This window comes from Zalophus californianus, chromosome 7 (assembly GCF_009762305.2).
Source record: "Zalophus californianus isolate mZalCal1 chromosome 7, mZalCal1.pri.v2, whole genome shotgun sequence".
NCBI lineage: Eukaryota > Metazoa > Chordata > Mammalia > Carnivora > Otariidae > Zalophus > Zalophus californianus.
The window spans coordinates 72506308-72534075 of NC_045601.1; the positions used below are offsets into that span (position 1 = coordinate 72506308).

At 38.3% G+C, this 27768-nt stretch overlaps 1 long non-coding RNA gene and 2 pseudogenes across 2 annotated transcripts in view; 1 reads left to right on the forward strand and 2 right to left on the reverse strand.

Annotated features, from left to right (window-relative positions):
• LOC113927603 overlaps window positions 1–27768 on the reverse strand; it is a 143689-nt gene that overhangs the window by 5237 nt on the left and 110684 nt on the right. For both annotated transcript variants that reach the window (XR_003521679.1, XR_003521678.1), the window contains one exon: window positions 16109–16223. This is a non-coding gene — a long non-coding RNA (uncharacterized LOC113927603). The remainder of the gene's footprint in view (window positions 1–16108; window positions 16224–27768) is intronic.
• On the reverse strand, window positions 7043–7173 carry LOC113928215 (annotated as a pseudogene).
• On the forward strand, window positions 14781–15296 carry LOC113927601 (annotated as a pseudogene).

Below are 27768 nucleotides of genomic sequence, written 5' to 3' on the forward strand. Positions count from 1 at the left end.
TAAATAAATATATTTTTTAAAAAAAACTAAAAATGATTAAGCTTAGTGAGGAAAGCACATCGAAAGCCAGGAGCAGCTGAAATCTAGGTCTCTTGCACCAAACAGTTAGCCAAGTTGTAAATGCAAAGGAAAAGTTCTGGAAGGAAATTTAAAGTGCTACTCCAGTGAACACATGAATGATAAAAAAGCAAAACAACCTTTTTGCTTTAGTGGTCCAGACAGAAGATCAAACAGGCCATAGCATTCCCTTAAACTACAGCCCAATCCAGAGCAAGGCCCTAACTTTCTTCAATCTAAGAAGGCTGAGAGAGGTGAAGAAGTTGCAGAAGGAAAGTTTGAAGCTAGCAGAGGTTGGTTCATGAGGTTTAAAGAAAGAAACTGTCTTAACAGCATAAAAGTGCAAGGTGAAGCAAGGGCTGATGTAGCAGCTGCAGCAAGTTACCCAGAAGATCTAGATAACATAAATAATGAAGTTAGCTACACTAAACAACATATTTTCAATGAAGATGAAACAGCCTTTTTATTGAAAGAAGATGCCATCTAGAACTTTCGTAGCTGTAGAGGACAAGTCAATGCCTGGTTTCAAAGCTTCAAAGGGCAAGCTGATTCTCTTGTTAGGGGCTAATGCAGCCAGGGACCTTAAGTTGAAGCCAATGCTCATGTACCACTCTGAAAATCCTATGGGCCATAAGAATTATGTTAAATCTACTTTGCCTGTGCTCTATAAATGGAACAGAAAACCTGGGTGACAGCACATTTGTTTACAGCATGGTTTACTGAATATTTTAAGCCCACTGTGGAGAGCTACTCTTCAGAAAAAAAAAGATTCCTTTCAAAATATTACTGCTCAGTGACAATGTACCTGGTCACCCAAGAGCACTGATGGAGATATATAAGGAGATTAATGGTTTGCATGCCTGCTAACACAAAATCCATTCGGAAGTCCATGGATCAAAGATCATTTTGACTTTTAAGTCTTATTATTTAAGAAATACATTTCATAAGGTTATAGCTGCCCTAGTTTGTGATTCCTCTGATGGATCTGAGCAAAATAAATTAAAAACCTTTAAGGAAAGGATTCTAGGTGCTATTGACAACCTTCACAATTCATAGGGAAAGGTCAAAATATCAACACTAACAAGAGTTTGGAATACGTTAATTGCGACCTTCATGGATGACTCTGAGGGGTCCAAGAGTTCAGTGGAGGAAGTAACCACAGATGTGGTAGAAACAGCAAGAGAACTAGAATTAGAAGTGGAGCCTGAAGATGTGACTGAATTGCTGCAATCTCATGATAAGACTTTAACAGATGAAGAGTTGCTTCCTATGGATGAGCAAAGAAAGTAGTTTCTTGAAAAGTAAACACTCCTGGTGAAGATGCTGTTAAAATTGCTGAGATGACAGCAAAGTATTTAGAATATTACATAAACCTAATTTGATAAAGCAGTGGCAGGGTTTGAGAGAACTGATTCCAATTTCAAAAGAAGTTCTATTGTGGGCAAAATGCAATTAAATAGCATTGTGTGCTCCAGAGAAATTGTTCATGAAAAGAAGAGTCAATTGAAGTGGGAAACTTTATTGTTTCATTTTAAGAATTTTCCACAGACATTCAGCAACCATCTTGAGCAACTGATCAGTCAGCTGCCATCAAAATTGAAAGGCAAGACCTCTTGCTGGTAGAGGCACCAGCAAAAAGATTACAATTTGCTGAAAGCTCAAATGATAGCATTTTTAGCCATATAATATTTTAATTAAGGTATATACATTGCTTTTTAGGCATAATGCTATTGCATACTTAATAGACTACAGTATAGTGTTAACATAACATTTATATGCACTGGGAAACAAAAAAATTTATTTAACTCACTTTTTTTCTATGATATTCACTTTATTGCAGTAGTCTGGAACCGAAACTGCAGTATCTCTGAAATAAGCCTGTATGTTCCTTTTACCTTTCAGCCAATAATGTTTAGCATAACAAGTTTTTAAATGTATTTTATTATTTTTCTGGGATTCCAAGGTAAAAATCTGGATATCAATGAAAAAAAGCATCATGAACATTATTGATAAAGAGATCAATTATAAATGGATCAGGAATGAGACCCACTATATTAACTAATTATTACTGCATAACAAATCACCTCAAAACTCGGTGGCTTAAAACCACAAATATTTATTATCTCAGTTTCTGTGGTTCAAAAATCAGGATTCATCTTAATTGAGTTCTCTGACTCAGGTGACTGACAAGGCTGCAGTCAAGGTGACAAACAGGGCTGCCTTCATCTTTTAGCTTGACTGGGTAAAGATCCACTGCCAAACTCACTCTATGGGTGCTGGCAGGATTCAGTACCTCACTGGTTTTGGACTGAATTTTTCAGTTTCACTAGCTATCAGTAAGAGACCACCCTTAGTTCCTTGCCATGAGCACCGCCCAACATAGCAATTTGCTTCATCAAAGTGTGCAAGTAAGAAAAATCAAAGAAAGAATATTTGCAAGCAAGATAGAAATGGTAACCTTTTTTCTAATCTCAGAAGTGGTATGCATTCACTTTTGCCATATTTATTCATTAGAAGCAAGTCACTAGGTCCAGCCATACCCAAAGGGAGGGGATTACACAAGGACATGAATAACCAGGAGGTGGGGATCATTGGGAACCATTGTAGTAGCCTCCTACCACATTCACAGATCCAGCCATTGGAAATCCAGTAGATTTAGCCATTTGGGATATAATCCTTTTTTTTATATATATATATATATACACACACAGAATTATACTTAATTTTTATTAAAATATATTAAACATAAATTTACTTGAATTTAACAAAAGTAATTGACAGTATGACTAAGATTTCTGTAAGTGCGTATTACCAGGAAAATTTTAATACAATTTTAATATTACCAACAATATATTGTGTAAAATATCTTCTAAGTTTAAAAATATGCAAGTTATTATAATACCACATTTTAATTTTATATTTACTGAGTAATTATGTGTAATTTAGTATCTTTACACCATTTTACCTAGTTTCTCATAAATTTTGCTATTTGTAATGCTTTATTACGATTATTGTGATCAATTTCCAAATTTATGTCATTTATATTTTTAAATTTAAAGATAATTCCCAAAGAATTTTTTAGTGTATTAAAAATGAATGGATAAAAATATGTGGTATATATACAATGGAATATTACTCACCCATCAAAAAGAATGAAATCTTGCCATTTGCAATGCTCTGTCTCTACAATGCATTCAATGTAGAGACAGAAACATTAATGGGGGCATCAGGCTAGCATATGATATCCTTCAGGAGATCAAATCATGGTACTGTAAGACAAAGGAGCTCCTTTGCATGTCTCTTGAATGATAAGGCAACAAATCAGATGATGAATAAGTGTCAACTCAGCAAAGTCATATGCTCTCCACACTATTAGAGAATCCTCTACCATTGAAGATAATGGGAAATACATTTTCAGATAAACCACACTCTTGATTTTGATTTGAAATTTTTTTCAATTGCTTCATTGGCTGAATCTTTCACCAGAATTGCCAGCAAGGCATCAGACTAGGAAGTGTGTGAGATACAGGTATAACCAAGAGCCAACTTTGAAAGAGCACAGTCCTTATGGGAAGGAAGCTCTGTTTCCAGCAGACTCCAATACAGGAAGAATAGTGACCAGGGCTGCACCTCTATAAACACTGAAACCCTGTTCCTCAAAGTAGGTCCAAGGACCAACAGCAAGGCTATCCACTGGGAGCTTATTAGAAATTCAGAATCTCAGATTCATTTCAGAGTTACTGAATCTTAATCTGCATTTTAACAAGATCCCAGGGGATCTGATACACAGTAAAGTCCAAGAAGCACTCCTGTAATGGCACTTTGAATAGCTCTGAGAGATCCATGGAGAGGGAGACTTCGTTCAACCAGAGGAATAAAAGACCATTTCATATAGAGAAGATAACATTTGAGTGGAAACTCTTGAGATGTGTATAATTTCAACAGAAAGGTAAGACTTTTCTTTGTGGAAGAAAAAAAGTTCAAGCATTGACAATATTCTAGTGCAGGAAAGTGGACTATTTGTTTGGGAGATGCAAAATGAACACACTGTTAAACTGAAGCCAGATTACAAAGGGCTTTTGAGTACTTGCTAAGGGAATTTTTACTTTATTCTGTTAGCAGTAGAGAGACATTGGAATTTTTCAAGCAGAGCACAAAAACAATAAGAAAAATTATAGGGCGGCAGTGTGGAAGATGTATTGGCACGAGGAGAGATCAAAGATACACAGTTGGGAGTGATTAATATGGATAGACACAGAGTTAGAAGTATAGTTCAGGGATGAGGTTAAGCAACCTTTAAATTCTAGAGCAGTACTAATGGAAATAAAGGAGAAGTGATGGAAGTTACAGAGATGGAATCCATAGCTCTTAGTAAGCATTAGAGTCTTTGTGCCTGAATGATGGGGAGAAAAATGATGTCATTCAGGGAGATGAGGTCATGGAAACATGGCCAGATTTTGAGAAAATGAAGATGAGCTTGTCTTTGGCCATGAAATAGTTGCTGAAAATTTTGAGAATGTCAGCTATGTCATAGCCTTTCATGCTCCCTTCATGCACCACTATAATGGTTCTGGTTTTGCAACTCACAGGCCTTCCCCTGAGGAATCCAGCCAGATGCCTGAAGAAGTGACTGCATCTCAATCCAACCAGCAAAAGTTTTATCCCCTTTTATTCTGGTTCAAGGTACCCAAATGGAAGAAACCCTTTGATAAGTAAATCACATCCTTGTAATTGCTAAGATAGCTCTTGATTCCAATTTCATGTTGGACAAATTGAGTAAAAGGAATCCTTTTTAGTAAAGAATCTGGAAAAGTTGATTGTGTCAGATTTCAGGAAAGAAAAAAAAGAGAGCATTAAAAGAATGGTAGCTGTTAGCCTGGTTGGAAAAAAGGAGAGAATCTTTACACAATTCCACAAGGAAATAAATCAATGACTTTTCTTGGAGGTGGCCCCAAACTTCTTTATTGATTAAAAATGATATAGCAATCATGTTCTAACTGAAAAGAACATGTTTCTCACTTACTTCAGAACTTCATTATCTTCCTGATAAACTATTGCTTTTAACATCATTATTTTACCATTCTCATTGAACATTTATGTGGAGTGCTTTGTTTTATGATGCAGTCATAAAAGTCCTGAAATGCAGATCCTTTATATTAACCAGTTTAAGATGTCTTCAAAGATGTTAGGGGTTGTTGCTAAATTTTTCACATATAAGTTTGTGTTGAAAGCATGACAACAGTCACAATGTACCCCAAAGGGCCTTCCATGGGATCATCTGGGTAAAATACAACATGAACAGAAAAGGTTTTTACTAAAATTAACAAGGTCAGATTCCACTCTATCTTGGGTAACAGTTAAAATGAATGGAGCCTGCAGTCACAGTTCAGTTCTACTCTAATGAGACTCTCAAACAAGAGCAACAAAAATAACAAATTAAGCTTTCTTCCAGTCTCAGACAAAGACAAGCATCTTCCTTTTCAAGATTAACCCTATACCTGTACTCCTGTTGCTATTCTTCTTTAACCTTCTTCTTCCAGAACTTTACCTTCACTAATTTGTTAAGTGGGCAGTATTGATTAAAAGACATTTGGTATGTCATGGTATGGTATGGTATGGTATGGTATAGTATGATTTGTATGGCATGGTAGTTTATTTATCATAAGAGAAAATATATCAAGGGTAGTTAATAGAAATAAAATGAGTTTACAATAATTTTAGGGAAAAGCATACAATTCAACAAATATATATATATATATATATATATATATATATATATATATATATATATATATATCTCCTTATTAGTGACCATAGAATGGTGTGAGATAAAAATAAAACACATTTAGAATTCAACCAAATGAAAAAGGTACAACTGAGATTAAACTGAGCATTCACACTCTAGGTTACCTCAGAAATGGGCCTTTTAATGTTAATAACATAATACTGAGAACAATACCATGCAAATAAACATTAGTTAGGAGCAAAGTAGTACATGGAATAGCTAGCTCTCCCTTAAGAGGAGATCTTTAGAGTATATGGGGAAGAGTTTGAACAGTCAATAAATGATGAAGTAATAAGCTAAAGAACTTTTATTATGTTGTTAACGGTGTTAAACTGATCCTGCATATCAAATATCTTTTATTTATTTTCCCAATTATTGTGGTAATGGTCTGAGCAAATATCTTCATGTTTCTGGATCTACAATGTTTGATGGATTTTTTTATTTGTTTGTTTCTACACATAGGCATTGTTTCCTGGAAGAGTCTTTCTTGAGAATCAGAAAAGCTTAGTCACCTGGTAGCCAGGGAAAGAGGTCTGGGAAGTACAATAATGCTTGTACTGGTCTCCCCATCCCTTTGTGCTGAGACCACCAAGGGAAGGAATGGGAGTGGATTCTGGGTGCTTTCCTAAAACAAAACTTCCAGATGGATCACTGATGACCTTTGGAATCCAAAAGGTGGCATTTTAAAATGGTGATGGATAAGTTACTAATAAGCTTTTAAAATAAGGCACAAAGAACAACTCTAGGGAGAGTCAGAAAGATAAAGACTGGGTTAACAGTTGAGTTATAAGCCAAAGACAGCAAGCAAGTATAATAGATAGATGTTTAGATGTGCATTCATTTTGACATACTTCTTTGAACACACAGAAATTAACACACTGAGAAACTAGGATGGAGGAGTCAGAGGTATGTGTTTGTGTATGAAACTGTATTTAACTAAAGGCCTCTTTTTCTTAAAGATTTTATTTATTTATTTGATACAGAGAGACAGCGAGAGAGGGAACACAAGCAGGGGGAGTGAGAGAGGGAGAAGCAGGCTTCCCGCTGAGCAGGGAGCTCGATGCAGGGCTCAATCCCAGGACCCTGGGATCATGACCTGAGCCGAAGGCAGTCGCTTAATGACTGAGCCACCCAGACACCCCTAACTGAAGGCATCTTAAGGCATTTCTCAGCCTCTGACAGATTCTTAGGTGATATTTTTCTTCTTTAGGGAAAAAAAGGGTTTTAATGCTTCTTTTTTAATTGCATTTCTTTCTGGAAATGTTTTCAATTAGCAATAATCGCGCCTCGGATAAACCTCATTGGCTACGATACTGCCACTGTGCAAAGCTCTTTCTGGAAATGTTAATGTATAATAGTTTAATAATAATCCTTAATTCTAATTTTCTCATTAAGTAAATAATTCATAGGTTAATTAATTTCTTGGAACATCCCTTTTTATGTTGAGCCTCATATGGATAAGAGGAGAACCAAACACAAGAATGTATCTATTTAGGAGAATCCCTTTCATAATACATCCATATACTTTACACCTTTTCCCTGAGTCTCCCCTAAAATTTAGCATAGCTTATTCATAGTGATAAAAAGACATTTAAACCTAAATAAGATAGAAAGAACAAAGATAAGTAGAAATGAATGAAAAAGAAAATGTATATTAAGAAGACTGAGAAAGTAAAAAGTTTATTCCAGGAAAACTGCTCAATTCCTGGTAGAACTAATCAAGAAAAAGAAGGCACAAATAAACAATGTCAGAAAAGAAAAAGGAGTCACTCTTACAGGTCCTGCGTATAATAAAATAAGAGGATATTGTGAACAAGTTATACCAACAAATTTTTAAATTTAAAAGAAATTGAAAAATTCCTATAACAAAAACAACTGACAAAATTGACATAAAAAGAAATAGAAAATCTGAGTAGCCCTTTATTTTTTTTAATTGGGTCTGAAATTCAAATTTTTTCTACAAAAAAAGTCTAAGCATAGGTTTCTTTACCAGTAAATTCTACAAACACATAAGAAATAAAACCAATCTGAATGTGTTCTTGCAGAGAATTGAAAAAAAAAAGGCTTTCCAATTCTTTTAAGATTATATTATTAATAGAAAAACCTGACAAGAGCATTAAGAAAATTAAGATTTTTAAAAGGCTAGCCATGACCAGGAGAAAATATTTGCAATACATATATCCACTCTCTGTATCTATATAATATATATCCATATACAGAATACATTTTAGAAATTCTTAAAAACATAAGAAAAAGACAATGCAATAAAAAAATTGAGCAGGCACTTCACAAAAGTATATGTCCAAAAGACCTATAAACATGGAAAGGTGCTCAATCTCATTAGTCATCAGGGAAATGAAAATTAAAACAAAAATGAGATATCACTGTCACCCATCAGAATGACTAAAATTAAAATTATTGACAATATTAGATGTTGATGAGGATATGAGGAAATTGGAGCTCTCACACATTTTTGATAGGAGAGTAAATTTGGCAATTCCACTCTGTATTAATTATCTGTTGCCATAAAAGATGTTTTATTAACAACCACAAAACATCAGTGATATACAATAAACATTGATTTAGCTTACAAGTCTACAAAGCAGTAATGTAGCTGGGTTCAACTGGGCTCATCTTTAGGACTTAGCAGAGTTCACCCATGAGTTTGACAGTGGCTATCTCTCTGTTGGGCAATGAGACCATCTTATTTTAAGCTAAATTTTCATTATTCTCATGATGATAGCACAGAAGCAAGAGCAAGGAAACTCAATAACACAGGTGCTTTTTAAGTCCTGGTTATATTACTATTGCTAAAGTCCCTGTAGTGAAAGTAAGGCACATGACTGAGTCCAGGCAGCTTCAGAATGAGAGGACAATACAAAGTTATATGGGGATGGCTGTAGATATGGGGGGGGGGGGTGAAGAATCAGGGCCATGAGTGCAATAAATCTATCACCTACAGAAATATGTGCACATGTGCACTAAGAAATGTGTGAAAACATACATAACATTGTTATTGATGTAATTAATTGCAAACCACTCAAATGTCCTTCAACAAATTGGATAGATAAATTGTGGTATAGTCATGAAAATGACTGCTATAAAAAAATGCATGCGGGGGGAGGAGCAAGACAGTGGAGGAGTAGGAGACCTAAATTTCAACTGGTCACAGGAATTCAGCCAGATAGGGATCAAACCATTCTGAACACCTATAAACTCAACAGGAAATCAAAGAAAAGAATAGCAGCAACTCTCTGAACAGAAAAGCGACCACTTTCTGGAAGGTAGGACGTGCAGAGAAGTGAATCTGAGGTGATATATGGGAAGATAGACCACGGGGGGAGGGAGCTTCCATCAGCTGGCTACCGGCAAGTGATAGAGCCTCGGAGCACAAAATCGGAACTTTTAGAAGTCTGCTCTACTAAGGGACGTCGCTCCAGTTGCTAAGCAGGGGGTGGAACACTTGCTGAGACGGTGTGAACTCAGGACGCTCAGGGTCATAGAAAGACCGGGGGTGCCTGAGTGCGGCAGAGCTTCCAGGTATTGGAGCCAGGAAGCCGGCTGCAGAGACGGAGCCGAGGAATGGGCTTGCAGCTCAGGATTGCCATAAATCATGATCCACAGCATAGTCAGCCACTGCTCTTTGAGCAGGGGCCCAACAAGCAGCAGACCCGGGGAGACTCTCCTTCCTCCCCTGGGAGGAGCGGTGCAGGAGCACACCGCAGGGATCTGCTGGGTTTGGAGACTCCAAACAGGGTCGTGTGCCAGAAATAGGAATGCTCAGTCACAGGTCGGGTGATAATGGAGTGCGGCCAGAGACCGGGGAGACAGGAGCGAATGACTGCTTTTCTCTGAGGGCTCACTGAGAAGTGGGGCCCTGAGTTCTCGGCTCCTCCAGGGCAGAGATTGGGAGGCCGCCATTTTCATTCTCGTCCTCCAAAGCTGTACAGAAAGCATGCAGGGAACAAAAGCTCCCAAGAGCAAACCCGAGCAGATTACTTAGCCCAGGCCCCAGCAAGGGCGGGGCAATTCCACCTCTGGCAAAGACATTTGAGAACCAGTGTAATAGGCGCCTCTCCCAGAAGATTAGCAAGAACATCAAACCAAGACCAAGTTTACCAATCAATGAGAAGGGCAGAAAGCCAGGGCTAGGGGAATACAGCACATTGAATTCATGGCTTTTTCCCCATGATTCTTTAGTCTTTCAAAGTTAATTTTTTTTAATTTAATTTTTTTCTTTTTCTTTTTCCCTTTTTCAACATCTTATCAATCCCTTTTTTAAAAATCTTTTTTTATTTTTCATTTTTAGAGTCATATTATATCCCTTCATAGTAGTTAACCTAATTTTTGGTATATATATAAGTTGTTCTCTCTTTAAAATTTTGGGATAGTTTCTTCTAACAGACCAAAATATACCCTAAATCTCCAGTATGGCTTTGTTCTAGTCTCCTGCCTGATCACATTCTCTCCCCGCCTTTTTTTTTTAACTTCTTTCTTTTTTCAACCAACTTCTTATCAATTCATTTTATAGAATTTTTTATAATTTTCATCTTCACAGTCATATTCCATCCCTTCATCATATTTACCCTTATTTTTGTACATATATAAGTTTTTCTTTCTTTAAAATTTTGGGAGGCAGTTTCTTCTAACAGACCAAAATATGCCCAAAATCTAGTGTGTGGCACTGATCTATTCACCAGCCTGATCATATTTGATCATATTCTTTTTTTTTTAATCTTCTTTTTCTTTTTTTTTCTTTTTTCTTTCTTTACCTTTCTTTTCCCCCAGTTTCAGGTCTCTTCTGATTTGTTAAGTGTATATTTTTCTGGGGTCATTGTTACCCTGTTAGGATTTTGTTCTCTCATTCATCTATTCGCCTCTGGACAAAATGACAAGACAGAAAAAAATCACCTCAAAAAAAAGAACAAGAGGCAGTACCGACTGCCAGGGACCTAATCAATACAGACATTAGTAAGATGTCAGAACTAGAGTTCAAAATGACGATTATAAAGATACTAGCTGGGCTTGAAAAAAGCATGGAAGGTATTAGGGAAACACTTTCTAGAGAAATAAAAGAACTAAAATCTAACCAAGTCAAAATCAAAAAGGCTATTAATGAGGTGCAATAAAAAATGGAGGCTCTAACAGCTAGGATAAATGAGGCAGAAGAGAGAATTAGTGATATAAAAGGCCAAATGATGGAGAATAAAGAAGCTGAGAAAAAGAGATAAACTACTACTGGATCACGAGGGCAGAATTCGAGAGATAAGTGATACCATAAGACGAAAAAATGTTAGAATAATTGGGATCCCAGAAGAAGAGAGAGGGGCATAAGGTATATTGGAGCAAATTATAGCAGAGAACTTCCCTAATGTGAGGAAGGAAACAGGCATCAAAATCCAGGAGGCACAGAGAACCCCCCTTCAAAATCAGTAAAAACAGGTCAACACCCCAACATCTAATAGTAAAACTTACGAGTCTCAGAGACAAAGAAAAAATCTTGAAAGCAGCTTGGAACAAGAGGTCTGTAACTTACAATGGTAGAAACATTAGATTGGCAACAGACCTCTCCACAGAGACCTGGCAGGCCAGAAAGAACTAGCATGATATATTCAGAGCACTAAACGAGAAAAATATGCATCCAAGAATACTATATCCACCTAGGCTGTCACTGAAAATAAAAGGAGAGATAAAAAGCTTTCAGGACAAACAAAAACTAAAGGAAATTGTAAACAAGAAACCAGCCCTACAAGAAATATTGAAAGGGTTCCTCTAAGCAAAGAGAGAGCCTAAAAGTAATATAGACCGGAAAGGAACAGAGACAATATTACAGTAACAGTCACCTTACAGGCAATACAATGGCACTAAATTCATATCTTTCAATAGTTACCCTGAATGTAAATGAGCTAAATGCCCCAATCAAAAGACACAGGGTATCAGATTGGATAAAAAAACAAGACCCATTGATATGCTGTCTGCAAGAGACTCATTTTAGATCCAAAGACATTTCCAGATTGAGAGTGAGGGAGTGGAAAACCATTTACCATGCTAATGGACACCAAAAGAAAGCTGGGGGGCAATCCTTATATCAGACAAATTAGATTTTAAACCAAAGACTATAAGAGATGAGGAAGGACACTATATCCTACTTAAAGGGTCTATCCACCAAAAAGATCTAACAATTGTAAATATCTATACCCCTAACATGGGAGCAGCCAATTATATAAGCCAATTAATAACAAAAGCAAAGAAACACATCGACAACAATACAATAATAGTAGGGGACTTTAACACTCTTTCACTGAAATGGACAGATCATCTAAGCAAAAGATCAACAAGGAAATAAAGGCCTTAAATGACACTCTGGACCAGATGGACTTCACAGATCTATTCAGAACATTCCATCCCAAAGCAACAGAATACATATTCTTCTCGAGTGCCCATGCAACATTCTCCAGAATAGATCACATCCTAGGTCACAAATCATGTCTCAACCGGTACCAAAAGATTGGAAACATTCCTGCATATTTTTGGACCACAGGGCTTTGAAACTAGAACTCAATCACAAGAGGAAAGTCAGAAAGAACTCAAATACATGGAGGCTAAAGAGCATCCTACTAAGGAATGAATGGGTCAACCAGGAAAATAAAGAATTAAAAAAATTCAGGGTAACAAATGAAAATGAAAACACAACTGTTCAAAATCTTTGGGATGCAGCAAAGGCAGTCCTAAGAGGAAAGTATATAGCAATACAAGCCTTTCTCAAGAAACAAGAAAGGTCTCAAATACACAACCTAACCCTACACCTAAAGGAGCTGGAGAAAGAACAGCAAATAAAGCCTAAACTCAGCAGGAGAAGAGAAATAATAAAGATCAGAGCAGAAATCAATGAAATAGAAACCAAAAGAACGGTAGAACAGATCAATGCCACTAGGATCTCAGTGTCCTAGGATTGAGCCCTGTGACAACTCCCTCTCAGTGGGGAGTCCGCTTGTCTCCCTCTGCCCCCTTCCTGCTCTCTCTCTCAATAAATAAATATAACTTTTTTAAAAAATGTACACTATAAAATCGATAAAAAATGTTTTCATAAGTATAGTTGTAATAGTATCAGAAAAGCCTTAAACATAATGACTCAGGCAAACCCTTCAGTCTCAGGTTTTACTTTCTGCCTGTGGGAATCTCTCAGGGAGAATGAAAAGTTCACCCCTCCCATGTCACTTTCTACTCTCTCCTACAATCTCTTGAGATTTCATGAATTACTTACTGTATTTCATTCGTGAATAATTCTCATGTTTGGCAAATTCTTACAGTGAATAATTCTTATGTTTGTTCAAAACCAAAATAGAAGTCTTTCATTACAGTGGGAATCTAGCAATTCTAAGAAAAGTAGCTCTCAATATTAAGATAAAAAGATGCCCTTTCAATCATGCAGGCTGTGTCCAGTCATTACAGGTCCTTTGAAAAGCCAAAGGCACAGCAGGGGCTGCATTTGCTATTAATATAGAGGTCTCTAACCCTCACCTCTCCCCAGGTGTGCAGAGGACTATGTGGCTCCTCAGTGAGGATTTGTCTAGAAACTGACTCCAAAACTGAGAGTGTATTTTCCCTGGCCAACTCCTCTCCAGAGAAACGGCAAAAGGGTACTGTAAGAAAACTATACTCATGAGGTAGGGGTAAGGGGAATAGGCCTATTTAATACACCCTTTGGTCAAAGACAAAAATACTTTGCAGGCAAGCAGATGCCTGTAGGACTTCCATAGTTGATGCCTCAGGCTCCTACACCATCTGGCTTTGCTTACTGATGGGGGTAAGGGGGAATGAAGGAGGCCAAAGAATTCTTCCTCCGGTTCATTGTCTTATACTCTTTTAGCCTGCCAAAAATGCAAGGGCTTTTTGTTCATGGTAAGAATATTGACAATCTACATTATTCAAAATACTGTTTCTTTTCTTTCTTTTTAAGAAAGAGACCACATGCATGAATGGGGGGAGGGGCAGGGGTTAGTCGGGGAGGAGTGGAGTAGGGGCAGAGTAAGAGGGAGAAAGAGAATCTCAAGCAGGCTCCATGACCATCGCGGCACTGTCTCACAACCCTGAGATCATGACCTAAGCCAAATCAAGAGTCAGATGCTTAAACGACTGAGTGACCCAGGCACCTCCAAAATATAGTTTCAAATGGAAAAAAAAAAAGTTTTGTCTGAACTCCCTTTTAGTGTTTTAAGATTCATAATTTCTTTGCATTCCCAGACACATTTTGGCTGATGACAAATATGTAGGCATTCATTATTGGAATAGCAACCATTATGCAGTGTTTTGATTATTTTGCCCAAAATCTAAAATTTGGACAATGTTTTACACACAGTTAAACTATTCAAGCAAAACAGACTTTAGGAGGAAAAAAAGGCTGTGCCAGAAAAAGTTGAATGTTGTTCATGAAGGATTCTGTTGCTACATCAACCATCTTTTCCTGCAATTGCTATTACCAGAAGACATTAGTCATTTTCTTTCTGAACAAGGACAGTAAAGAAAACAATGGTAAAAACATATTTCATAGTGGTATATTGAACCATTCCAATATAGCTAAATTCATTTAAATGACAGTATAATTAAGTCTGTGCCAATAATTACCTTTAAATTGAAAAGGAGAAAATGCAAAATACTTGCCAAAAAATTATGTAATCATATTAGTTGTATCATATTGTTTGGTTAAATTTAAACAATAAACTCTTTTCTAGACATTGAAAGCTATTTCAAATGGGGTGAGCCTCAGATTACATTGTTATGAAAACATAAAAGTTTTGCCTAGAAAAACCACTAACTTATATCAAATGATATAAATGACTCACGTCATGTCGCACTGATCGTTAAAAATCACATGCACCGGTGTGTGTCTGCGCAGGCTTCCCAGCCCTTACACCAGCGGCTCACTCTGCATTTTACCATGCCTCTCACCTGAGACCCCTTCCAGGACCCTACATTGGATAACAATGATACCTTCCAGGGAAAACTCCTGGCTTCCAAGAAACTGCCATGTAAGAACCCAGCTCACCTTGCTCAGCAACAGGAACCCTGGAGTTGGCTCAGCTCAACTCCCACAATCACCTCCATGAGGCAGGATGTTTATTTTTTTGATCCTGAGATACCAAAGGATGACCTGGATTTCCGCTTAGCAGCCTTGTACAACCACCACACAGGGACATTCAAGAACAAAAGTGAGATACTCTTACACCAGGAGACCACCCAGGATACCCATGGAATCATCAAGACCCAATTCCCTGGAGAAATTTTACCCCCTCCTCCGCCACCTTCCATCTCTTCCCAAGCTAACATCAGACACTGGATCAACCCTAAGAAGGAGTCTCTCCACAGCATCCAGGGATCCATAGCATCCCCTCACACTGCAACCAACAATGGAGGCTACTCCGGAAAGAAGGATGGTGGCTTCTTCTCTACCTAATGTTGACAGGTCCCTGGACTAAATTAGTCATCGTGGAACTTCCTGCTGCCCACCTCCATTAAATAGAATTGTACTGGGAAAAAAAAAAAATCAGATGCCCCTACCGCTTTCCTTCAGTCCCTAATTTTCAGAGTATCTGGAGACACTGAAATGTACTGTACTATCTTGCTTTTAGAACTCATGTCCTGGGACAGAATATTGATTTATCTATGGGACTGTTGTCCTTTTGGTTTTTAGGTCCATGTCAGTCCCACACCGAAGATGGGAACAGTGGCCTGGCTGTTACTCCTCAGCTCTTGCTGTCTTTGCTGTCATGTAATTATCTGACCAACAGCATTATTCACAGAATTATCTACCATTTTGAGCATTCATGGCCTACTGCCATTCTTAGAAACACCAAATTGTTTCTGTGAACATAGTGCTGCTTTAAAATCTTTTTAAGTATGTCTTTTCGTGATGTCTTTACTTATTTTGATCTCTATCCTACTTAGCAATCTTTTTTCTTTCTTAAATTGAGTTTAATTTTGCAAAGTTCCTTTAAAGCAGTGGTTTTCAACTAGATACAATTTTGCACCCAGGAGACATGTGGCAATGTCTAGAGATATGGAGGCTGAAGAGTGGGGTGGGGACCCAGGGGTACTACTAAACATCCTACAATGCACAAAACATTCCCTAACAACAAAGAATTATGGGGCCTAAATATCAATAGTGTCAAGGTTGAAAAACTGTCCTAGAACATGGGAGATAACAGACTTGTTCAAAGTGATCAAAGATTCAAACCTTCAGTATTAAAACATACAACCAAGACTTACCTGCAAAAGCTCCTGCTGGCCCACTGAGAATAAGGTGTCCCTGGAAATTACATTGGTGTTGGGTTTTCTTACATATCCATCAGAGATCAGAAACCATGACCAAGCAGACATGCCTCTATTAAAAGAAAAAATTGAAATAATGAGATTAAAAAGTGTCATGAGATGAAAATGGGTTGTGTGAGATAAAGACTGCAAGGAAACAAAATGACAATAAGAGAATTAACATTTTCATTGAAAGTAAAAAGAGGTTTAGCACTGTGATTAAAAACATAATCTTTGCTTATAAAGGACAAACCTGAGAAGCTTTCCAAGAATGTAGAGGAAAAGGACAAAGGTATTCAAATAATGGCAATGAAGAAGTAAAAGAGAAGATAAATCGCTCATGAGAATTATAGATATACCTAAAGAAGAAATCATTACAAGGGCACCTGTGTGGCTCAGTCATTAAGCGTCTGCCTTCAGCTCAGGTCATGATCCCAGAGTCCTGGGATTGAGCCTGCTTCTCCCTCTCCCACTCCCCCTGCTTGTGTTCCCTCTCTTGCTGTGTCTCTCTCTGTCAAATAAATAAATAAAATCTTAAAAAAAAAAAAAGAAGAGGAAATCATTACAAAAATAATATGCGAAGACCTGTATTTAAAGTATAGGGTGGGGCACCTGGGTGCCTCAGCCAGTTCAGCTCCTGCCTTGCTCAGGTCATGATCCCAGGTTCCTGGGATCAAGCCCTACATTGGGCTCCCTGCTCCGCATTAGGCTCCCGGTTCCACATCAGGCTCCCTGCGCTCTCCCTCTCTCTCTGCACTTCCCCATACTTGTACACTCTCTCGCGTTCACTCTCTCTCTCTCAAATAAATAAAGAATATCTTTTAAAAAAATAATGTATCAGGCAAAATAATGATAAAACACCACACCAAGATGTTCTATAATACTGTTGAATTATAAAGACATAGGAAAAAAATCCTACAAATTATGTACAAAAACCAGCAGGGTGTCCTCTTTTTTCCTAAATGTTGGAAAACTGTGAAGCAACAGCAACAGAGGCTTTAGGAGAAAAAGTTTTTTGACTAAAGAATTTGAATCCCAAATAATTTGTTATTCATATGCACAAAAAAATCAAAAAGTCATTCTGATATGTGCATAGTCACAGAATATAAACCACTCACAGGTTTTTATTTTTTTTAAATTGAACTTATTTTCCAGCTAACTAAGACTTGAATGGAAATTACAATATAATGTAATTTGATATCATTTAATTTAATAAAAATTCAATGCAGAAATTAGGCTTTTAATAAGCCTTCAAAAATGAACACGGAAACCATAAAGTTAAAATCTAAGTGGTTGATGTAATACTTTTAACACTTGTTATTTTAGCAAAACTAACTAGTTTTGTTAGTTGTAACAAAAACTAAATTCAAATCTTAAAATAATTCCTGAAAGAGCAGATAAGTGATGTAAAAACAGTAATTTTTAAATCATATTAAAGAAAAAACTCCAGGATGTTAACAGAAGCTGGAATGATGACGATAGGAGAAGCTGGGAAAAGAAAAAACACACTAATTTCCTCATCCTCTAAAGGTGAGAAAGAGGAGTTCAAATATTTATCCTTCATTTTTTTCATTTTTACAGTGCTAAAGATACAGATAAATATATGTTCAAACACTTTCAGGGTAACCAGTAATAGATTTAAGGTAGATAAATACCTTTCAAATCTCCAAGAAAGAAAACATAAATTAGACTAAAAAAAAAAAACACAGAAAAGAAAACAATGAGGAAATATTAAATGTATTACAATTTTTAAAAATATATTTGGCTCCTTCAATAAAAATAAAAATATAATATCCAACAATAAATTACTTATGAGACGTTATAATAGCAAGGATATTTATAAGTGGAATACTACTTTGCACTTGCAAAACTGGTAATGTTTTAAAACTGATTAGCTCTGAAAATTAATATTAGAGTTGGGAAGAGTGTGATAAGTCAGGAATTCTCAAAATTTTATGAAAAGTTTCTGGAAAAACTTGTCAGAACACATTAGAGGCCTAAAGTAGGTTCATAGCTTTGTGGCCAACTAAATTAAGTTCTTGAAAATTATCCTAAAAAATGTAATCAGGATGGGGAGGAACAAGATGGAAGAGGAGTTGGAGACCTAAATTTTGTCTGGTCCCCGGAATTCATCTACACAGTTATCAAACCATTCAAAACACCTACAGATTCAACGGGAGATCAAAGAAAAGAATAGCAACAACTCTCTGAACAGAAAAGAGACCACTTTCTGGAAGGTAGGACGTGTGGAGAAGTGAATCCAAGTGATCTTCAGGAAGATAGACCATGGAGGGAGGGAGCCTCCATCAACTGGCTACTGGCAAGTGATAGAGCAGTGGAGCACAAAATCAGAACTTTTAGAAGGCTGCTCCCCTGAGGGACATTGCTCCAGTGGCTAAGCAGGGGGTGGAACTCTCACGGGGACAGTGTGGTCTCAGGACCCTCGGGGTCACAGAAAGACCAGGGGTGACTGAGTGCGGCAGAGCTCCCAGGTATTGGAGCAGGGAAGCTGGCTGCAGAGACGGAGCCAAGGAGTGGGCTCTCAGCTCACAGTTGCCATAAACTGTGATCCACAGCACAGTCTGGCCACTGCTCTTCAAGCAGGGACCCAACAAGGGGCAGATCTGGGGAGACTCCCCTTCCCGTGGGAGCACACCACAGGAATCCGCTGGGTTTGGAGACTCCAAACAGGGTCCTGTGACAGAGATAGAAACGCTGGGCCACAGGCCAGGGGACAGAGCGCAGCCAGAGACCAGGAAGACAGGAATGATTGCTTTTCTCTGAGGGCTCACTGAGGAGTGGGGCCCCAGGTTATCGGCTCCCCTGGGACCAGAGATTGAAAGGCCGCCATTTTCACTCTCATCCTCCAAAAGTGTACGGAAAGCTTTCAGGGAACAAAACCTATGGAGAGCAAACCCAAGCAGATTACTTAGCCTGGCCCCTGACAAGATCGGTGCAATTCTGCCTCAGACAAAGACATTTGCAAATCACTGCAACAGGCCACTCCCCCAGAAGATCAGCAAGAACATCCAGCCAAGACAAAGTTTACCGATCAATGAGAATGGCAAAACCCCAGTGCTAGGGGAATACAGCACATAGAATTCATGGCTTTTTATTTGCAACGACATGGATGGAACTGGAGGGTGTTATGCTGAGTGAAATAAGTCAATCAGCGAAAGACATGTATCATATGACCTCACTGATATGAGGAATTCTTAATCTCAGGAAACAAATTCAGTGTTGCTGGAGTGGTGGGGGGTGGGAGGGATGGGGTGGCTGGGTGATAGACAGTGGGTAGGGTATGTGCTATGGTGAGCGCTGTGAATTGTGCAAGACTGTTGAATCATAGATCTGTACTTCTGAAACAAATAATGCAACATATGTTAAGAAAAAAGAAAAAGAAGATAGCAGGAGGGGAAGAATAAAGGGGGGTAAGTCGGAGGGGGAGACGAACCATGAGAGATGATGGACTCTGAAAAACAAACTGAGGGTTCTAGAGGGGAGGAGGGTGGAGGGATGGGTTAGCCTGGTGATGGGTATTAAAGAGGGCACATTCTGCGTGGAGCACTGGGTGTTATGCACAAACAATGAATCATGGAACACTACATCAAAAACTAATGATGTAATGTATGGTGATTAACATAACAATATAAAAATTAAAAAAAAAGAATTCATGTCTTTTTTCCCATGATGCTTTAGTCTTTCACAGTTAATTTTTTTTAAATTTCTTTCTTTTTTTCTTTTTCTAGTTTTTTAGTTGAATTTTTCTTCTTTCCTTTCTCAACCAATATCTTATCAATCCCTTTTTTAAAATCTTTTTTAGTTTTTCATTTTTACAGTCATATTCTATCTCTCATTGTATTTAACCTTATTTTTTGTATACATATAAGTTTTTCTTTCTTTAAAATTTTGGGATACAGTTTCTTCTAACAGACCAAAATATACTCTAACTCTGGTGTATGATGTTATCCTAGTCTCCTGCCTGATCACATTCTCTCTTTTTTTTTTTAATTCTTTTCATTATTTTTTTTAACCAACTTATCAATTCCTTTTTTTAAATCTTTTTTAATTTTCATATTTACAGTCATATTCCATCCCTTCATCATATTTACCCTTATTTTTGTACATATATATAAGTTTTTCATTCTTTAAAATTTTGGGAGGCAATTTCTTCTAACAGACCAAAATACACCCAAAATCAGGTATGTGCCTCTGTTCTATTCACCAGCCTGATCATGTTCTTTTATTTTTCCCCTTTTCTTTTCACTCTGGTTTCGGATCTCTTCTGATTTGTTTAGTGTATATTTTTTCTGGGGTCGTTGTTACCCTTTTAGAATTTTTTTAGCCTTTTGTTCTCTATGTCATTTCATCTCTATTCTCCTGAACAAAATGACAAGATGGAAAAACTCACCTAAAAAAAAGGACAAGAGGCAGTACCGACTGCCAGGGACCTAATCCATACAGACATTAGTAAGATGTCAGACTTAGAGTTCAGAATGACGATTTTAAAGATACTAGCTGGCTTGAAAAAAGTATAGAAGATACTAGAGAATACCTTTCTGGAGAAATAAAAGAACTAAAATCTAACCAAATCGAAATCAAGAAGGCTATTAATGAGGTGCAATAAAAAATGGAGGCTCTAACAGCTAGGATAAATGAGGCAGAAGAGAGAATTAGTGATATAGAAGGCCAAATGATGGAGAATAAAGAAGCTGAGAAAAAGAGAGATGAACAACTACTGGATAACAAGGGGAGGATTTGAGAGATAAGTGATACCATAAAGCGAAACAATGTTAGAATAATTGGGATCCCAGGAAAAGAAGAGAGAGAGAGTGGCAGAAGGTATACTGGAGCAAATTATAGCAGAGAACTTCCCAATTTGGGGAAGGAAACAGGCATCAAAATCCAGGAGGCACAGAGAAACCCCCCTCAAAATCAATAAAAATAGGTCAACACCCCCACATTTAATAGTAAAACTCACAAGTCTCAGAGACAAAGAGAAAATCTTGAAAGCAGCTCAGGACAAGAGGTGTAACCTACAATGGTAGAAACATTAGATTGTCAGCAGACCTCCCCACAGAGACCTGGCAGGCCAGAAAGTACTAGCATGATATATTCAGAGCACAAAATGAGAAAAATATGAAGCTAAGAATATTATATCCAGCTAGGCTGTCATTGAAAATAGAAGGAGCAATAAAAGGCTTCCAGGACAAACAAAAACTAAAAGAATTACAAACATAAAACCAGCCCTCCAAGAAATATTGAAAGGGGTCCTCAAAGCAAAGAGAGAGCCTAAAAGTAACATAGACCAGAAAGGAACAGACAATATACAGTAACAGTCAATTTACAAACAAAACAATGGCACTAAATTCATATCCTTCAATAGTTACCTTGAATGTAAATGGGCTCAACGCCCCAATCAAAAGACATAGAGTATCAGATTGGATAAAAAAACAAGACCCATCGATATGCTGTCCACAAGAGGCTCATTTTAGACCCAAGGACACCTCCAGGCTTAAAGTGAGGGGGTAGAAAACAATTTCTCATGCTAATGGACATCAAAAGAAAGCTGGGATGGCAATCCTTATATCAGACAAATTAGATCTTAAACCAAAGACTATAATAAAAGATGAGGAAGGACACTACATCATACTTAAGGGTCTATCCAACAAGAAGATCTAACAATTATAAATATCTATGCCCCTAACAGGGGAGCAGCCAATTATATAAGCCAATTAATAACAAAATGAAAAAAACACATTGACAACATTACAAAAATAGTAGGGGACTTTAACAACCCCCCCCTCACTGAAATGGAAAGATCATCCAAGCAAAAGATCAACAAGGAAATAAAGGCTTTAAATGACACACTGGACCAGATGGACTTCACAGATCTATTCAGAACATTTCATCCCAAAGCAAAAGAATACACATTCTTCTCGAGTGCCCATGGAACATTCTCCAGAATAGATCACATCCTAGGTCACAAATCAGGTCTCAACCAGTACCAAAAGATTGGAAACATTTCCTGCATATTTTTGGACCACAATGCTTTGAAACTAGAACTCAATCACAAGAGGAAAGTCGGAAAGAACTCAAATACATGGAGGCTAAAGAGCATCCTACTAAGGAATGAATGGGTCAACCAGGAAAATAAAGAAGAATTAAAAAAATTCATGTAAACCAATGAAAATGAAAACACAACTGTTCAAAATCTTTGGGATGCAGCAAAGGCAGTCCTAAGAGGAGAGTATATAGCAATACAAGCCTTTCTCAAGAAACAAGAAAGGTCTCAAATACACAACCTAACCCTACACCTAAAGGAGCTGGAGAAAGAACAGCAAATAAAGCCTAAACCCAGCAAGAGAGGAGAAATAATAAAGATCAGAGCAGAAATCAATGAGACAGAAACCAAAAGAACAGTAGAACAGATCAAGGAAACGAGGAGCTGGTTCTTTGAAAGAATTAATAAGATTGATAAACCCCTGGCGAGACTTATCAAAAAGAAAAGAGGAATGACCCAAATCAATAAAATCATGAATGAACGAGGAGAGATCACAACCAACACCAAAGAAATACAAACAATTTTAAGAACACATTATGAGCAACTATGTGCCAGCAAATTAGATAACCTGGAAGAAATGGATGCATTCCTAGAGATGTATCAACTACCAAAACTGAACCAGGAAGAAATAGAAAACCTGAACAGACCTATAACCACTAAGGAAATTGAAGCAGTCATCAAAAATCTCCCAACAAACAAGAGTCCAGGGACATACGGCTTCCCAGGGGAATTCTACCAAACATTTAAAGAAGAATTAATACCTATTCTTCTGAAGCTGTTTCAAAAAATAGAAATGGAAGGAAAACTTCCAAACTCATTTTATGAGGCCAGCATTACCTTGATCCCAAAACCAGACAAAGACCCCATCAGAAAGGAGAATTACAGACCAATATCCCTGATGAACACGGATGCAAAAATTCTCACCAAAATACTAGCCAATAGGATCCAACATTACAGTAAAAGGATTATTCACCATGACCAAGTGGGATTTATTCCTGGGCTGCAAGGTTGGTTCAATATCTGCAAATCAATCAATGTGAGATAATACATTAATAAAAGAAAGAACAAGAACCATATGATCCTCTCAATAGATACAGAAAAAGCATTTGACAAAGTACAGCATCCTTTCTTGATTAAAACTCTTCACAGTGTAGGGATAGAGGGTACATACCTCAATATCATAAAAGCCATCATTGAAAAACCCACACTGAATATCATTCTCAATAGGGAAAAACTGAGAGCTTTCCCCCTAAGGTCAGGAACACAACAGGGATGTCCACTATCACCACTGCTGTTCAACATAGTACTAGAAGTCCTAGCCTCAGCAATCAGACAACAAAAAGAAAATAAAAGGCATTCAAATCGGTAAAGAAGTGAAACTCTCACTTTTTGCAGATGATATGATACTTTATGTGGAAAACCCAAAAGACTCCACCCCAAAACTGCTAGAACTCATGGAGGAATTCAGTAAAATGGCAGGATATAAAAATCACAGAATGCACAGAAATCAGTGGCATTTCTTTTTATCTTTTTTTTTAAGATTTTATTTATTTATTTGACAAAGAGAGACACAGCCAGAGAGGAAACACAAGCAAGGGGAGTGGGAGAGGGAGAAGCAGACTTCCCGCTGAGCAGGGAGCCGGATGCGGGGCTTGATCCCAGGACCCTTGAGATCATGACCTGAGCTGAAGGCAGAAGCTTAACGACTGAGCCACCCAGGTGCCCCTCAGTGGCATTTCTATACACCAACAACAAGACAGAAGAAAGAGAAATTAAGGAGTCGATCCCATTTACAATTGCACCCAAAACCATAAGATATCTAGGAATAAATCTAACCAAGGAGGCAAAGGATCTGTACTCAGAAAACTATAGAATACTCATGAAATAAACTGAGGAAGACACAAAGAAATGGAAAAACATTCCATGCTCATGGATTGGAAGAACAAATATTGTGAAAATGTCAATGCTACCTAGAGCGATCTACACATTTAAGGCAATCCTTATCAAAATACCATCAACTTTTTTCAAAGAAATGGAACAAATAATCCTAAAATTTGTATGGAACCAGAAAAGACCCCGAATAGCCAGAAGAATGTTGAAAAAGAAAAGCAAAGCTGGTGACATCACAATTCCAGACTTCAAGCTCTATTACAAAGCTGTAACCATCAAGATACTATGGTACTGGCACAAAGACAGACACATAGATCAGTGGAACAGAACAGAAAACCCAGAAATGGACCCTCAACTCTATGGTCAACTAATCTTTGACAAAGCAGGAAAGAATGTCAATGGAAAAAAGACAAGTCTCTTCAACAAATAGTGTTGGGAAAATTGGATAGCCACATGTAGAAGAATGAAACTGGATCATTTCCTTATACCACACACAAAAATAGACTCAAAATGGATGAAATACCTAAATGTTAGATAGGAATCCATCAAAATCCTAGAGGAAAATATAGGCAGCAACCTCTTTGACCTCGGCCACAGCAAATTCTTCCTAGAAGCATCACCAAAGGCAAAGGAAGCAGGTCAAAAATGAACCATTGGGACTTCATCAAGATAAAAAGCTTTTGGGGGCGGAGCAAGATGGCGGAGGAGTAGGAGACCTAGATTTCGTCTGGTCTCAGGAATTCAGCTGAATAGGGATCAAACCATTCTGAACACCTACGAACTCAACAGGAGATCGAACAGGAGAGTAGCAACAACTCTCTGAACAGAGAAGCGACCACTTACTGGAAGGTAGGGCGTGCGGAGAAGTGAATCCGAGGCGATATTCGGGAGGATAGACGGCGGGGAAGGGGCCTCCGCCGGCCGCTTCTGGCAAGTGATAGAGCCGCGGAGCACAAAATCGGACCTTTTAGAAGTTGGCTCGGCGGAGGGACGTCGCTGCAGTGGCTAAGCGGGGGGTGGAATCCTCCCGGGACAGTGTGGTCTCAGGACCTTGGGGTCACAGAGAGACCGGGGGTGCCTGAGTGCACCAGAGCTCCCAGGTATCAGAGCAGGGAAGCCGGCTGCAGATACGGAGCAGAGTTGCGGGCTCTCAGCTCGGGGTTGCCATAAACTGTGATCTGCGGCCCAGTCGGGGCACGGCTCCCCCAGCAGGGACCCAACAAGCAGCAGATCCGGGGAGACTCCCCTTCCTTCCCGGGGAGGAGCGGTGCGGGAACGCACTGCAGGGATCTGCTGGGTTTGGAGACTCCGCGCGGGGTCGGGTGCCAGAGATAGCAACGCTCGATCACAGGCCGGGTGAGCACGGAGTGCGGCCAGAGACCGGGGACACGGAAGTGACTGCTTTTCTCTGGGGGCACACTGAGGAGCGGGGCTCCGAATTCTCAGCTCCCCCAGGTGGAGATTGGGAGGCCACCATTTCTGCCCTGGTCCTCCAAAGCTGTACCGAGAGCTTGCAGGGAACAAAAGCTCCTGAGAGCAAACCGGAGCAGCTTCCTTACCCCGGACCGACAAGGGCGGGGCAATTCCGCCTCCGGCAAAGACATTTGGAAACCACAGCAACAGGCCCCTCCCCCAGAAGATCAGCACAAACAGCCAGCAAGCCAAGACCAAGTTGATCGATCAAGGAGAATGGGAGAACTCCAGCGCTAGGGGAATACTGCACATAGATTCATGGCTTTTTTTTTTTTTTTTCCCATGATTCATTATTTCATCAAAGTTAATTTTTGTTGACTGTTTTTTTTATTTTTCTTTTTCCCTTTTTCAACCAACATCTTATCAATCCCTTTTTAAAAAAAAAACAAAACATTTTTTAGTTTTCATTTTTAGAGTCATATTTTATCCCTTCATAGTAGTTACCCTTATTTTTGGCATATATATATAAGTTGTTCTCTCTTTAAAATTTTGAGGTACAGTTTCTTCTAACAGATCAAAATATACCCTAAATCACTAGTGTATGCCTTTGTTCTAGTCTCCTGCCTGATCACATTCTCTCCCTTTTTCCTTTTTTTTTTTTCTTAAATCTTCTTTCTTTTTTCAAACAACTTATCTTACCAAGTCCTTTTATAAAATCTTTTATAATTCTCATCTTTACACTCATCTTCCATCCCTTCATTGTATCAACCCTTATTTTGTACATATATGTCTTTCTTCCTTTAAAATTTTAGGAGGCACTTTTTTCTAACAGACCAAAATACGCCCAAAATCTAGTGTGTGGCACCGATCTATGCACTAGCCTGATCATATTTGATCATATTCTGCTTTTTTTGTATTGTTTTATTTTTGTTTTTATCTTTTTTTTTCTTTTTTTTTCTTTCTCTCTTTCTTTTTTCTTTCTTTCCCTTTCTTTTCCCCTGGTTTCAGGTCTTTTCAGATTTGTATACAGTATATTTGCTGGGGACGTTGGAAACCTGTTAGCATTTTGTTCTCTCATTCATCTACTCTCCTCTGGACAAAATGACAAGACGAAAGAAATCACCTCAGCAAAAAGAACAAGAGGTAGTACCGTCAGCCAGGGACCTACTCAATACGGACATTAGTACGACGTCGGACCTAGAGTTCAGAATCATGACTTTAAAGATACTAGCTGGGCTTGAAAAAAGTGTGGAAGTTATTAGAGAAACCCTTTCTGGAGAAATAAAAGAACTAAAATCTAACCAAATCGAAATCAAAAAGGCTATTGATGAGGTACAATCAAAAACGGGGGCACTAAATGCTAGGATAAATGAGGCAGAAGAGAGAATCAGCGATATAGAAGACCAAATGATGGAAAATAAAGAGGCTGAGAAAAAGAGAGAGAAACAACTACAGGATCACGAGGGTAGAATTCGAGAGATAAGTGATACGATAAGACAAAACAACATTAGAATAATTGGGATCCCAGAAGAAGAAGAGAGAGAGAGGGGGGCAGAAGGTATATTGGAGCAAATTATAGCAGAGAACTTCCCTAATGTGAGGAAGGAAACAGGCATCAAAATCCAGGAGGCACAGAGAACCCCTCTCAAAATCAATAATAATAGGTCAACACCCCGACATCTAATAGTAAAACTTACGAGTCTCAGAGACAAAGAGAAAATCCTGAAAGCAGCTCGGGAGAAGAGATATGTAACCTACAATGGTAGAAACATTAGATTGGCAACAGACCTATCCACAGAGACCTGGCAGGCCAGAAAGGACTGGCAAGATATCTTCAGAGCACTAAACGAGAAAAATATGCAGCCAAGAATACTATATCCAGCTAGGCTATCATTGAAAATAGAAGGAGAGATAAAAAGCTTCCAGAACAAACAAAAACTAAAGGAATTTGCAAACACGAAACCAGCCCTCCAAGAAATATTGAGAGGGGTCCTCTAAGCAAAGAGAGAACCTAAAAGCAGCAAAGAGCAGAAACGAACACAGACAACAGACAGTTAACAGTCACCTTACAGGTAATACAATGGCACTAAATTCATACCTTTCAATAGTTACCCTGAATGTAAATGGGCTAAATGCCCCAATCAAAAGACACAGGCTATCAGATTGGATTAAAAAACAAGACCCATCCATATGCTGTCTGCAAGAGACTCATTTTAGACCCAAAGACACCCCCAGATTGAAAGTGAGGGGA